The sequence below is a fragment of the Chelonia mydas genome, chromosome 18, assembly GCF_015237465.2.
Source record: "Chelonia mydas isolate rCheMyd1 chromosome 18, rCheMyd1.pri.v2, whole genome shotgun sequence".
In the NCBI taxonomy this organism is placed as follows: Eukaryota; Metazoa; Chordata; order Testudines; family Cheloniidae; genus Chelonia; species Chelonia mydas.
Window position 1 is genome coordinate 18,107,539 of NC_051258.2, and position 15,066 is coordinate 18,122,604.

The window sequence follows — 15,066 nt, forward strand, 5'->3', positions numbered from 1 at the left end:
ATGGGCTAAATCTGAATAGTGGTGCAACCACATGTTCCAGGTTATGACACCTGTGGGGAGCCAGGCCTAGCCCTGCCTGATAGGAGCTACTGACACAGGGCAAGTGTGAGGTGAGCTCTTCATGGACTTCATTCAAATTTATGATTACTGTGAACACTGACTTTCATGCCAAAATTGGAGCCTAACCCATGAGGCATAGATACCTACTTCCTTTAAAAATCTCACACACTCTCCTGATTTTAAGAGCTAGGGCTTTAAAAAAAAACAAACCACTAAATATCTCAAGACTTGTAATAAAATTGCAAGAGTTGGCCACACTGGAAGTGTGGGTAGGAGCAGTGCCCCCTAGATGGGGTAGAATTTTTGCATGGCTAGGGTTGGCCGGTAAACAGGAACTTTTTTGTTGAAAAAATTTGTCCCTTTTTTTCTGAACAAATATTGAAATGAAACTCAGTGTTTGCTGACTATTTTTATTCATGGCCACAGAATTCACAGTGCTACAGAAATCATAGAGGCAAGCCTCTTACAGTGGGAACTGGCCAGGACTTCAAACTACAATTAGAAATTTCCTTATCCAGGCGTCAGCAGTTGGCTTAACAGTGGTGCAGTTTTTCAGCATCACGCTGCATGTGGGAAGATTGCAGAGCAGAGCACATATGTATACTGTGCATTGCTCAATGCCGTGATATTGGCATAACCAAATGTAGATCCATGCAGTTGCACAAGCATGCCCTTGTATCCTTCATAAATAATTTCTTTCAACTGTTGTGTGGACATATTGTTTCCTGAGCCCAAGTCTCACTCATTGTATATGAACTTTACATCTCTCTCTCTTTTGTAATGAAGAATTTTTTTATGAGTTTTAATAAGTCCCTTAAAACCTTCCTTTATTATGTGTTTTTTAAGTCTAACTCATTCAGACTTGTGGCTTGGCAGCGCCGCACTCAGCCTGGGCAATACTGCACATCTTCAGCATAGCTGTCAGAGCAGCGCTGGCTATTAGCTCCTCGCATTCACAAAGACTTGATTTAATGACAAACTTAAAGAAGAAAAAAATCTATAAAAAAAACTGGGGGCTAGTTGCCTGAAGCTGGTTACTTCTGCTGGCAGGCAAACGATCCATCAGGAAAGCTCATTTCAGGACTCAGTTCACATGGATTGTTCCTCCACCCTGTCTACTGCTGGTCCACTCAACATTACTGCATTAAATATGCAAGCAGCTAGAAGAAATTTACAAAGATCCTGATCTCTGAAGTGCTGGTGTACAATGCTTCAAAGGCCGGTTTTGTGGTTTTACTTTAAAGATTAATTCCTGTGTGGCCTAAAGGGATCCAGTCTTTGCAGAATATAGTGTCTTTCTCTGACCAGGCTTCAGGGCTGTTTGTCTTCAGTAAACACGCATTTGCCATAGTGCAATGCCTGATCCATTTCTCTACGTGGATGATTCATTGATGAAAGACAGCACTTGGAAAGAGACAGAAAGATGAGTGAACATCAATGTTACAATATTAAAATTACCAGCTTTGCTTATAAATTACCTTCCAAATCACACATAATCCCTGGTTTGCTTACTGTGGGGACTTGAATAACTGTGTTCTGCTAGACAGAGTCCAGTAAATCTTGGTCACTATGATTTATTGGACTCTGCAGGGAAAATGTTAAACAAAAAATCAGCCAGCCTCATGTTACACATTTTGAGGCTGATGGTGGTGTGGACAGTATGATGTTTCTACAATGTGCACCTTACAGTCAAGGTCCTTTTTCACAAAGGAAACAAAATAGCAATATTTATTCTTTGAAAAACTCATAAACTACAATTATAAATCTTGAAACTTGATATAGCCCTGTTATTTGCCAAACTGTGTTTGTGCTTTTCTTCTGAACAAATTTTAAAATTGATTAAAATGAGATTATAAACTAATGTAAAAGTTCCACTTTAAGATTCTGTATTTATGTGTTTCCTCCGTGGTTCCACATCTATTTGGTGAATGGATAATTTGCTAATTGCAATTCAGGTTACTGTGAAATCTACTGTAATAGTTGCTTATCAAAATTCAAGGGTTTTTTAGGATACCGAGGTAACAGCTTCTGCACACACAGGCAGGACTCAAACTTCTTACCAATCCCCTGATCAGATACAACAATGTAATATCAAAACAAGACAACAATTTGGCACTAAGAGACAGTACCATCTGTTGGTGGAGGCACCATCCACGCTAAACACTACATTACACTATAATACACTAGGGCTATGCTGCACACCCCTGGCAGAGGCACGTAGGGTATATATAGCTTCATGCCACAGTGAAAAGCAAGCTGTGGTGTGTAGCTACATATGTCAGTGAAAGGCTCTGACAGTGGGGAAAGGCTCCAGTGGCTGCCTGCTGCTGGAGACATTTCCTAATGCCTCCCCTGCCACAGTCTTTCCACACTGTTGGAGCCTTTCCCCATAGCAGGGAAAGACTCCAGCAGCGAGGAGACAGCGGGACACTACACTGCTAAAATATCCTGAAGAATCTCAAAGCACTTTACAAACTGAGGCTTTGTCAACACTTAAAACACTACAGTGACACAGCTGCAGCAAAGTGGCTGTGCTGCTCTAGCGCTTCAGTGTAGACACTCCCTGTGCTGACAGGAGGGGTTCTCCCATTGGCATAGGCAATCCACCTCCCCAAGGGGCGGTAGTTAGCTCGATGCAGGGCTTAAAATTTTACACAGTATTTTCCAGAGCCATGCACCCCCAACATGCTAAAAAAACTCCAGTGGGGTTGAAAATATTTACCGGAGCTCTAGCGCTGTCCATGTGCGGATTTAGGTCAGCTTAACTACTTTGCTTAGGGCTGTGGATTTTTCTCACCCCTAAGCCAGGTAGCAGGATCAATCTAATTTTCTAGTGTAGACCAGCCCTCAGGCTCTTTCCAGCAAATACACATGGATTTGGCTTTACACTGAGTAGTCCCATTGAACTCAGTGTAAATACTTGTGTGTAAAGTTAATTGCTTGTGTGTTTGCAGGACTGAGGCTTTAGCAAACTGAAACACAAAAAGTGCACACTGATCACGTTATTCACCACCTTTGGCATAGAAGGTGAGAGCTATTTAATGGCTGACAGTTACAGTATCTGGTCTAAACCGCTGTGTCGTGGATCTCACTGAAATTATATGGGGAATTTTAGGAAGCAGAGTGTAATTATACAGATTGGAATTCTGCCAAGACACTGGAGCTAACTCCCTGACTCTTATGGAAAGTGCCATGTTCACATTTCCAGGTTAACGTTTGAAAAGGTGCATCTGAAAATCTCTGGCACTGGCTATTTTTTTACTGAATTGTTGGAAGGTGGGTACCCAAACTGCAGGGTGTGCACGGCTGGTTGATCATGTCATCCTGGCTTGTTCTGCTTCTTTCCAACGGCTACATCTAATTGAAGGTTTCAGAGTAACAGCCGTGTTAGTCTGTATTCGTAAAAAGAAAAGGAGTACTTGTGGCACCTTAGAGACTAACCAGTTTATTTGAGCATGAACTTTCGTGAGCTACAGCTCACTTCATCTATGCATCCGATGAAGTGAGCTGTAGCTCACGAAAGCTCATGCTCAAATAAACTGGTTAGTCTCTAAGGTGCCACAAGTACTCCTTTTCTTTTTATCTAATTGAAGGATTGCCAAAAATATTTTAAATAGAAGGCTCTTTGGGACAGTGCCTCTTGTGTGCTACCACCAGACAAATTATACGTAATAGTACTTTGTTAATATTCCCTTCCCATGGCAGCAATTGATGTAGTTGCAACTAGGATTTTATGTGATCACGTGTGGGAGAGTATGTGGCCCACTCAGAGGCAGATGGGTGGGGAAACAGCCATGAAACAATCTCGCTATGAAGATAAGGGCCACACTGAGAAAAAGTTTGAGAACGCCTTCTCTAGAACCGTGGTTCCCAAACTGGGGTTCGCGAAATGTTACATGGGGTTCTCGGGGAAACAAATTCCCTAATGGCAGACAGAGCTGTCCCTAGGGACCCTGGGCAGCATGGAGCCAGCAGCCCGGAGCCCCTGGACTTCCAAGAGCTAAGCAGATCAAAGAAAGCATATCTATCACACTGGAAATTTAAACTTCAAGACTCCTTATAAGAAATGGAAAGGGAGGTGGATTTTTTTTTTGCTGTTTTTAAAATTAAATAGGCAGCTAGTATTGTTTTTAAAATTATTATGAAGAACAAGTTTAAGCTTTGTTGTAACGTGCATTGTTTGCCTGGACTGCTCAAGACCTGAATGCTTGTGTAGGAGGAACTCTTTGAGTTGGCTTCTTAAATACCTTCATGCTGTTTCACATCTGATACTCCTTGATGAAACATAGGAGCCTTTTTCTTATAACAGGCTTATCAAAGTGATACAAGCTACAAAAGTGAGATCTGGGAAGAGTGTTGTTGTTTTCATAATGTACTAAAAATACTGTAATGATAAATAATTAATAATAAATAGTGTGTAATAAGCATGTCATAAAAACAAATTTTATATTTTCAAGATCACTGCTTTTATAATTTATACTCAGGTAAAGGAGACAGTCCCTGAAATATTCATTTTTAGGAGGGAGTTCGCGAGACTTGACATGTTAGTGAAAGGGGTTCACAGGCTGTTAAGGTTTGGGAACCACTGCTCTAGAAGAACTGTAGGTGGGGTACTTGCCTCAAATAATATAATATCTAGGTTGGTCAGTATTTTGCAAACAGCACGGCCTCTCTTCACTGCTCCTCCTTTGCCAGAATAGATCCTTACTGAAGGCAAGAACCATCAGGAACTTATTATCTCAGCCTTTGCATTCTTGGCACGTCACTGCAGTACTGCTAACCCCAAACATTAAAAACAATGAGTCTGCACCCCAAAAACCCTGAGATTGGTTTAAAAATTATGATCTTTTTAAATAATACTTCTGGAGTTCTTTTTATTTATCCTCTTTAGGCTGCACTCATGTCACATTTTTTCTGGAACCACGAAGGCTAGAAACTTCCTTTTTTTAAAAAAAAATGGAAGCTGAGACTCCCAGGTAATCTCCTGATATCAACTGCTGGGTTTTTAAGAAAAACACCAAATATTTCAAGACTCGTAATAAAATCATGAGACTTGGCAACACCATAGCAATAATTCCTAACATTTTAAACACTCAGCAAACAATGCTCCTAATTCATCCCTGGTCTAGTTCTAGTGTGATGAATTTGGCCCCTCCTCAGTTTAATCCTCAGACCATCTCTGAGAGGTGTTTGGTATGTACCTTGTGCAATACTTTCCTCTAGCAACCAAAGAGTTAATTATCTCTTGACTCAGTTGCACATGGGTCGGTTAGAATGCTAGGCGTCTAATGGGCCTAGGGACAGACACACAATGATAGGTTGTTGGAGCTAACATCCTGGCTTTCAGCAGGGTCTGACTGAAGCTGGAGACTATGCTAGAATGACAAGCTGCTAGAAAAAGGGGCTGGAGGTTGCTTCGAATGCTGTGTTTCTCTCTCCTAGTCCCTTTTTGTGTCTTATATTGTATGTGCCATTTATTAAAGAAATCTTGAGTGAAGGCTTTTAGTGATCTTTGTAAAAGTAGGCGGGTATCATTCATTCTCAATTTGACGGATCAGGAGGCTGAGGCAGGGATCCTAGTCATGACTATGGCTTCTAGATGCTACAGTAATACAAATAATTAAGTGACTTCCCCCGAAGAATCAGTGTGAAAGCTGGAATTATGGCCCACAAATTCCTGGCTCCTAGTCATTTGATCAGACCTCTCAGAGACACATCTCTCCAGTTTCTATAAAACTGAGAAGAACTGCAGGCTGCTGAAGGGCATTGTTTCAGCCCTTACTCAGAATTTTGCTTTTCTTGTGAATTGAAGTTGAGCTCACATAATATTAGGTAAATGTTGGTGAGTTTTTGCTTTTGGTCAGTGAACTTAATTCTTTTTAAAAATAGTACTAAAAAGGGTAGAGGGAGAGAGAGAAAAATGTATGTAACAGCAGCATGAAGGCTGACATTTCTTACAGTCTATTATGTATTCATTTATTCAGCTCATAAGGGACCGTAATCTTCACACTTCTGTGTAAAGTGGCTAGCATTTAGCTGGTGCTATATAAAAATAATTATTTGACATTTTATATTACTACAGTGCCTAAAAGTTCCAGTCAGGAATACGCAGGGTGCTGTAGGTTTTGTGTGTGTGTTATGTTTGGTGTGTTCTCTGTATCAGTCGCTCAGCTTTAAGGGTGAACTCATTAATGTTTGTTTCACTAATTGTGAAAATGTATGTTAACTGTAACACCCCTTAGTGCTCAGACCTGTTAGTGCTCAGACCTGATCCTGCAAAGACTTACATGGGTGCTTACTTTTATATGAGTGATCCCATCAAATCAGTGGATTTAATCAAGTTAAGCTCATTTTTAAGCCTTTGAAGAATCAGGGCCCTGTCTAAGCAGTTTGGTACTTTACTAAATACTTTCCACAGTATGCATCCGATGAAGTGAGCTGTAGCTCACGAAAGCTTATGCTCAGATAAATTGGTTAGTCTCTAAGGTGCCACAAGTACTCCTTTTCTTTTTGCGAATACAGACTAACACGGCTGTTACTCTGAAACCTAAATATAAATTGTGTACTCCAGTCAGAGTAATATGAATCACCCATGTCTGAAGGGCAATTTCAGCACTTTTAAAGAATCATAGAATATCAGGGTTGGAAGGGACCTCAGGAGGTCATCTCGTCCAACCCCCTGCTCAAAGCAGGACCAATCCCCAAAGTGAGTTTATAACCCAGAATAGCTCCTTCATTAGGCCAGACAGCTTCCACTTGTGCCCTTAAGAAACAATGATCTCTGGTTCAATTACAAATTCAACCATTGGCTTGTGCCTTCTGTGAGGTCGCTGTGGTGCACTTGCTGTAGGAGTGAACCTGAGCAAAGTTTTTATTTCACATCAGATTCCTACAAAGTCATGTTTTTTACATGTTTAAAATCAGGTGACAGTTAGCAAGTTAAACTGAGTTTCACTTTTGGGTTTGAGCCTCTTGTTTCACAGTCCTCCGTAATCAATATTGTCTTGTAGGTGACAGTGGCAGAGCAAGGAGAAAAAGGAGCGGAGCAGCAGATCTTACAAAGCAAATGAAGATTGTCATCTGAGAATTGTGTGGACCACTTAGAAGTGGGATTGTTAAAGCACTTAGAAAAATATACTGTATGCAACTTTTCCTGCACTGGATGTTGCAAGAGGCTAATGGAGAGCTGTGGCTTTTTTGTCATTTTTTATTTTTACTGGGCTCATTCTTCTTAATTTGTTGACTTCCAGCATTGTGGACGGTTACACAGCTGCTGGGTTCCACCCTAGAAGAGGTTGTATTTGTGATGGGTGAAGTCTCTAGTGTATATATAATACCTAAATGTTACAATGCTTTTCATCAGTAGGTCTCAAAGTACTTTACAATGGAGGACAATATCATTATCCCCATTTACAGATGGGGAAACTGAGGCACGGAGAGACAAGGTCACCCAGTAGTCCATTGGCAGAGCCAGGAATAGAACCTGTGACTACTGAATACCACAGGTCTATAGTTTATTCAGTGTTTTGGAATTCTTATTGTATAGATGTAAGACGATGATGTCATAAAGAATGTGAAGATCTGAGTAATGTCAGTTTTACTTTAGTATACAACCCCCCTGTGCACTGAGAGAAAAACAGGATTAATCCATATCTGCAGTACAGGGGACTTGTTTAACCTCCAAGCTAGTTAATATTTGTACTGTGCTCTGTAGAGAGGAAGTGCTGTGTGATTTTGTTAAAAAATAAAGGATGGCAACATTCTAGAGCTGCCTAGGGGGCAGCATTGACTTGTAATGTAGTTTCCTAAGTTTCCTTAAAAAATAAAAAATTGCTACAACAAATATCCCATCACTTGAAATGCACACAACTTCCTAATGCTTCCAAAACCAAGACATATTGGGGACTGTTACCAGGTGTAGCTTTTATATTGCATCAACAGTTTAAATATGGACAGGTTTGGGGAGGAGGGCATTTAACAGAAATGGTTCCATTCCCTCATCTGTTCCTGTCTTAAGATCTTAACTTCTCTTATGCAGAAAGGAATAAGAATGTGAATATTTTACAACTTTTAACACAAAAGGAAGATGCAATTGTTATGGGGGAATCTGGAGATTTCTTCCCAGAAATCATGGATCTGAGCCCTAGGTAGGAATTGAGATCTCTATAACTTAGAGCCAGGTTGTGTGACTCTGTTGTCCCATTGGTGAGCGGTTATTTGCATGACTAGTCCCCTTAGCTGCAGTGGGGGCTACTCATTCAAGTAACTCCTCCCCAGTGGGAGTAAGCAGTTAATGGCCTGACCCTTAGTTCATAAACCCAGTAAAAAATTACTTACAAACTTGTGGTCACTCAGGTTGAAATATTAAGTGCTCAAATTTCAGAAAATATTTAAAGTTAAGGCAAACTTGCATGCAGGAGTAGCTGTTTGTAGGACGGGGCCACTAGTTAAGATATGACATGGCGAGGTAGCTGAATGGTCCTCTCAGAAGCACACTAGATACCCAGTTAATAAAAGAACATATCCTTGTGGGTCGCCTCCTGCTCTCGCCCGCCTATTTATTCTCTGCCTCATTTTGTTTCTTGTTGTCCTGCCCTGACTCTCTCCGCTCTCATGAGCAGGCTAGTGAAGGAATGGAAAAGCAGATTCTCTCTCTGCCTCCCTGAGGGCAAGTGACAGGCTGCAGGGGTCAGTTCAAACTCCAGCTTGTTTTCCTCTCCACTTGTTTCTCATCACTGCTCTTTTCTTTTCGAGGAGAGCTGTGGGAGTGGAACCGTGCAGCTGTTCTTCTCTTGTAAAACTGGCCTTTCCAACAGAAAGGTCTATCAGTGTCAACTTACATACTGGTTTGTAGGTATGGATTCATAGCCCCAGTGGGGCAAATAGTTTGGAATGTGGTGGTTGACTTATCAATTGCGTTCCCCCCCCCCATTTGGAACAATAATTACTTTGAAACAGCAAATTATTTTGAAACAGCATTGTAATAAAATGGGTTAGTAATTAAGTGTCTTTTGGTAGCAATGTGAGTGAATGGCACAAGTTAGTTCTGGTTCTAAAGTTATACAGGATTTGGCTTTGGTGTTCTGTTTGCAGTCTACTGACATGCATTCACATCGATCTATATTTGCAAAGGTTATTATCTTTCTTCTGATTAATATTTTGCATGCTGTGGAAGCTCATATTGGACCAAATTCTGCTCTTGGGTGCCCCATGTATCCCTGTGGACCACACTTGAGTTTGTATGGGGGCAGCTGAGAACAGAATTTGGCCCAGTGTTGCAACATTGATAGGGTCTGGTGATGTACACAATAGGAAACTGTAATTAATCAAATTCCAGTCATCTCTGTGAGTGAGCTCATGCCCCAAAAAACCCCCAGACTGAAGAGTGACTGTAGGGCATAAATCTTGCACTCTGAGCCCTACAGAGGAGGTTGGCTGGGGTGGCTTTGGGAATATTGTCTGCATGTTTCCAGATCAGATGCCCCGTGACCTGCCTATCCCATGTGTCTCACAAATTCCTTCCCCTGGCAGGATTACACTGAGTGCTGGAAGATGTAGAATAGGGAGGGGTGGCTGATCTGAATATGTGCCCATGTTAGTGCTGCTTATGTGTGTCTAGGCCAACATATAGCGAGCATACTGTAATGGGAATTGCAGTGAGAAGAAGGCTGAAGTTAGAGTGAGATACGTAAGCTGCCTTTACAAAAGATACTGAAGCATGTTGCTTTTTCTTAGTTGCACACAGAGTAGTTTATCCCTGTTGCACTAGAGGAAATAATGTGGTGTAGCACATGAGACCTAGGTTTTGTCTACAGTACTGCTTAAGTGGTGTGAAAAAGCCACCCCCAATAGCGCCGCAAGTTACATCGACCCAAGTTACATCAACCTAAGAACACCAGTGCTCAGTCGGCGAGAGAGGCTCTCCAGCTGGCATAGCTTCTGCCTTTCGTTGAGGTGGAGTTATTATGCTACGGGAGAGCACTCTCCTGTCAGCATAGCCTGTCTTCACCAGACATGCTATAGGGGCGCAACTGTGCCGATGTAGCACGGTAGCGTAGACTAGCTCCTAATACATTCCAAACATCAACTGCTAATCGCTGGCTATTCTGAATATTAGATAATTGAAATTGCCACAGCAGATCACAGCTGTAGCCCATCATATATCCTCCCTCCAGCAGTGAAGATTGTCTGATTCTGCAGTGGAAAGTGAAAACCCCTTGAATGCACCTGGCTAATTGTTCTGTATTATGTGTGGTGGGGGGAACAGTTCCTTCCTGACCTGCAAGGTGATCATTTTATGCCCGGAAGCGTAAGAGTGATTTTTTTACCCCTCCCTTTGCACTTACTCTGTAATTGCAAATATTGATCAGAAAACTATTTAGACCTTCTAAACTTCTGCTACACTGGCTTGAGTATAGGACTCAGAATTTTGCAAGACTGAAACTCTTTGCAGACCTGATCACTATTGAAATCTAGCATCCTGTTCTCCACTGTTGCCTACAACAGACATGATAAGGGATTTATTCCACTAGCAACTAAACAAGGAAGTCCGAAATGTAAAACAAATGCAGTATACGCTAATGATTAACTTGTTCTCCCATGTATAGCCTGAGTGTGCATTATTAAATATGGTTTTATCTCCATGGGCTTGTTAATGTGGAAGAGGCTTGGAGTGTAATATTCAAACATGGCAACAAACAGATGTTTCAATTTCCAACCTGAAGAACAGGTTCCCCTGATATAAAAGGGGCTTACCGTCTGTCCAAGACTGTTACCACCCTCTGCTTCCCTTTGCCTCCTCCCACTCTGAACTTGTTACCCTGGAGCTGAACTGTTTGAACAAGGACTGTAAGAGTTGCTTTGTGATCAGTGAGCTGAGAGCCTTTACCATGTAAAATGCAGGGGAGGAGCCTTTAACTTCAGATTGTGCTGAATTTTTTGTTTGTTATACATATGAAAGACTCCGGATACACAATGCAAAGAGGCTGGAACAGAACTGACTCTGCACAGTCCAGAGAAAAGAGATAAAGGTGTGTTCTTTATTTTTCTCCCCTGTCCCCTCTCCCCAAGCCTAGATTCTTTTCTTTGTACTTCTAACACTTCTTCAGTTCTCTGGTCTGAGAGGTTAGTTCAAAACTTCTAACAAGCTGCAGCAGGAATATCGATAGCTTTACAGTTACGACAGAACTCGCTAATTCTGTTGGCCTCTGCTGTTACCTAAGGAAAATAGCATGGAAAAGCATCCAGTTTGGGTGCTAAATTTATGTTTGTATATGCTTTTCCTTTGTATATTTGTATATGCTAGGAAAATGTGTTAAGCTTTGGATTGGGGTCAGCCCTAGGCTTCAGACTTTTCTAGCCACATAGGAAGGATGGGGACTGCACTTGTGTATAGACCAAAATAATATCGGCAGGTGTTGTTTTTTTTTTTTTATTGGGCAACTTTTTCCAACAAGGAGATTTGGTGCACTCATATCTCCAAAATGACAATCCCAGGCACTTCGAGCACTGAGCTCATGCAAAGTCTGTGAGTCTAATGGGAGGTGGACTTGCAAAGGGAAAAGTTGATTATAAAGAGAACAAATAGCAGCTAGGTAAAAGCAAACCAACAAGCCAATCTACCTCTGTGATTGAGCAGTAAATGAAACTCAACTTGGAAATAAATGCCAGCATCATTTCGTGTCCCTTTTGCCTTTGAACAGCATGTCATATAGCATGGCAAAGGAATTCCCAGTTACATTCCAGTGCCAAGGATGCAAGTAGGATGTTGGAGACATGACAAAAGCAGGGATAGGTAAACTCCAGTGTACTAAGATGAGCTGAAGTTGTGAAGTTTGGGTGTGGATCTTGAGCGTGTCCAAAGTTCTATAGCGTTCAGCTCTAAAGTCTTGCTTTGACCCATTGTGGAGAGGGGGAGCAACTGTAAAAAGGCACAGATCTGGGTTTGGATTCACTGCAAAGGCTGGGGATATTGGACTCCCAGATTTTTGTTTGGGGCTCTCTGCAGTATCTAGCTCTAATTCCGTGTAACTGTTGGAGACAAAGTGGTCAAAGTTTTTCTATTTAAGAGAGAAAGTCTCTGCTGTGATGTGGGGGAGGGGTCAGAGGCAGGAGTGCTCCCTGGGTACCATTCCTGTTTTTTTGTTGTTGTTGATTGTGTATGGGAGTGAGGGATGGTTGGGGACTGTTTGATCAGATAAAGGACAAGAATTTTATCCATTATGAGAGGAGGTCAGTGGCTGCAAATGAAGTATGCTAATTATGTAAACACAAGAGAGGCTGAACAGAGTCTCAATTCACATCCCCGCCAGAGCTGCATTCTAGTATTGACCTGAACACCAGTGTGTGGAGAGCAGAACATCTGCCTGTGCATAAATGTCTCCTCTCTGCTAACTCACTTCACAGCTCTTTGCTAAGAGAGAGAGAGAGTGAGTATGTGCGTGTTTGTGCTACCAGAGCTTGTCTGTTCCCGAGGGCTGGTGTGATGCAGGAGAGGAGGATCAGATTCTATGAGAATTTGAGACTTTAGTCCAACTATGTGTGGGCTTTTGTGCTTTATTTAATAAATCAGCAGGTTCACCAGACCCTCTTATCTCGCTGTCAGACACATATCTGCCTTACAGTTCCATGATCGTGAAACAGAGAGGCCTGCATAGCTGAAACTGAAAGCATTAAGTGGCTGTGTCCCCCGCCCCTCCCTTCCCAACAGCGCACAGATTGTGTTGGAGAAGGATCAGCTGCTGTCATGTATTGAAATTCTTTGGCCTGCTTATGCAGAAAGTCAGATTAAATGATCAGAATGGTCCCTTATGACCCAATCTGTCATGTTTACTAGAAAAGGATTTTAAGTGAGTTTTGTGCTAATGAAAGGTGTTGCATTGGTGGCCCTAGAGGGTAATGCCCTTTGCTTAGCCCCAGGACAAGTGCAGTGGCAGTAGAAGGTTGCCTCTATGCTGCTGTCAATGTGCTTCACTCCTGCGTTGCAGGAATCACTGATCCTGATCCATTCAATCCTTGGTACCTCTGTTGATCCTCCTAACAAGAGTTTGTGGTACTGGTGGCTGTTATGATACCTGGCTACCTTTGGTGGATTGAGACCCACCAAACTCGTTTCACACAAGTCACCAAGCGGCCTTCAGTCATTCCTAGCTTTGGGGTCACTTGTGATGAGTTTGAAACCATGACCAAAACTGTCTGATCTCCTACCAAGCTACTGAGCCATTAAATCTGCCCCTGCCACTTGGAAAGACTTCTGCCTTCCTCTGAAGCATTCCTCTCTTGTACTGAAAGTCTGGTCTGGTCATTCCAGACTCATCACAGACTGTATGAGAGGGCAGCTAAGTGAGCATTGCTGCTGAGAGCCCTTTCCACAACACAGGCTTGTTGATAGCAGCCACGAATCAGCAAAAGCCAGCTGCAAACACACTTCCCTCCCCTCACCCCGCATTGCTGCTTTCTTTTTCTCCAGACATGCATCTGTGCCAGGGCTTCCTGAAACTGATCCACCTCTGACCTGTTGTAAAGGCTTCCCAACATTTCCCCCAGACTTGCCCATCGCAGGTTTGTCGGGTCAGACAGGGTGTGCGTGAATTTCTAACTCGAGCAAACCAGTCAAAACACCACCTGCCAGCTGCTTCTGCTGTATCCCTTTCAAATTGTTTTAAAGCTCCCTAGTACTTTTCAAAGGGTTCCTTTTTATGAGTGCAGAACAGCAAGAGAGGTGAAAGACGGGAGAGCTTTTAAAAAAGGGCTTTTTCTTCTTGCTAAGAATACATGAGATACTGAAGAATACACGAGATGCTGTATGTATGTTCCTTTGTAAGGTTCTGCTTTATCTCTTTCACAAGGCCACGGAGGCACTCCTCTCCCGGCCTAGCAAGAGATCATTAAAATTGCTTTGATTATGGTGTTCACTTGATTTAAACTGAAATTTGCAAAGCACTCGACTCCTAAATACAATCCAAGGGAACCATCCTGCTGCAAATGCCTTTGGACTCTGGTTATGGATGCAAATAAGATAGTTAATAATCCAGACTGGAGCAAATGGCTGTAGGAGTAATATCTGGGTGGGTTAAGCAGGATGTGGACGAACAGCCCTTCTGTAAAGATATTCTCCTTGAGTTTTCTGAGCTTGTCTGACACTTACTGCAGTTTGTTGGGTGCCTAGCAAGGAGTGTGATGTGTCCGATTAATGAACATGAAATTAGGTGAATAGGAACACTCTGCCAAGAGACTCTTGGATTGATATTAAATTCCTTCCAGACAGGCACTATCAGCAGTTCAGTTCTCTATTTTATTGTGTTGTCCTGAAATGACACATACGGCAGTTCCGAGTGAGCCCAATTGATTCTCAAGCTCTTCGCTGCTGGGAGCAATGGCAGAGTATTAAGTGCAAGGGAGATTATTTCATGTGATGTAATTAGTGACCAGTGTGGGCCAGAGTCTCTTCTCAGCTATACCAGTGTAAATCTGGAGTTACTTCAGTGGAGTTATTCTTGATTTTATATCAGGGTGGCAGAGGGCAAAGTCTAGACCTGCCTACTTAATCTAGTTGATGACAAAGTCCAGATTGTACTCACCTTTATGCTTCTACAGTCCTCTTGAATGAAGTGGGTCTGCCTGGCGTAACAGACAGCAGAATTGGTGCCACGGAGCGTCCCTGGCATCTGGAGTGCTCCCCTGTCACAAACCAGGGGCTTGATTCTCTATTGTCCTGCACCCAATATCAGTCCAAGAGCGGGTGTAAAGGGCTTCCGTTCTGATTTGGAAACGTTCCACCTCCACTTTGTACTGGGTGAGTAGAGATCCGGAGACTCAGTCCCTAGACTTCAGGGCATGGTGGTTTCCATAGCAGCATATTTTGGCAACCCTTGTTTTCAGGCTCAACCTCAGATTGGAGGCCCTGTGTAAAGACAGAAGTACTTGGGCTCCAGGCAGCCACCTGTAAGCAGTACTGTGATAGGGGGACAATTATATGCTCATCACAGGGACTCTTAGAGGGTTTGG

The 15,066-nt window shown here is 42.4% G+C and overlaps 1 protein-coding gene across 3 annotated transcripts in view; it reads left to right on the forward strand.

The window, feature by feature from the left end:
* The first annotated feature begins 10,916 nt into the window (after positions 1 to 10,916).
* Positions 10,917 to 15,066, forward strand: part of PLCH2 (phospholipase C eta 2) — a 323,941-nt gene continuing 319,791 nt past the window's right edge. For 2 of the 3 annotated variants that reach the window (XM_043531629.1, XM_043531628.1), the window contains exon 1: positions 10,917 to 11,090. The gene's annotated coding sequence lies outside the window, so the exon portion shown is untranslated. The remainder of the gene's footprint in view (positions 11,091 to 15,066) is intronic. The other variant, XM_027832321.3, reaches the window with a different exon arrangement.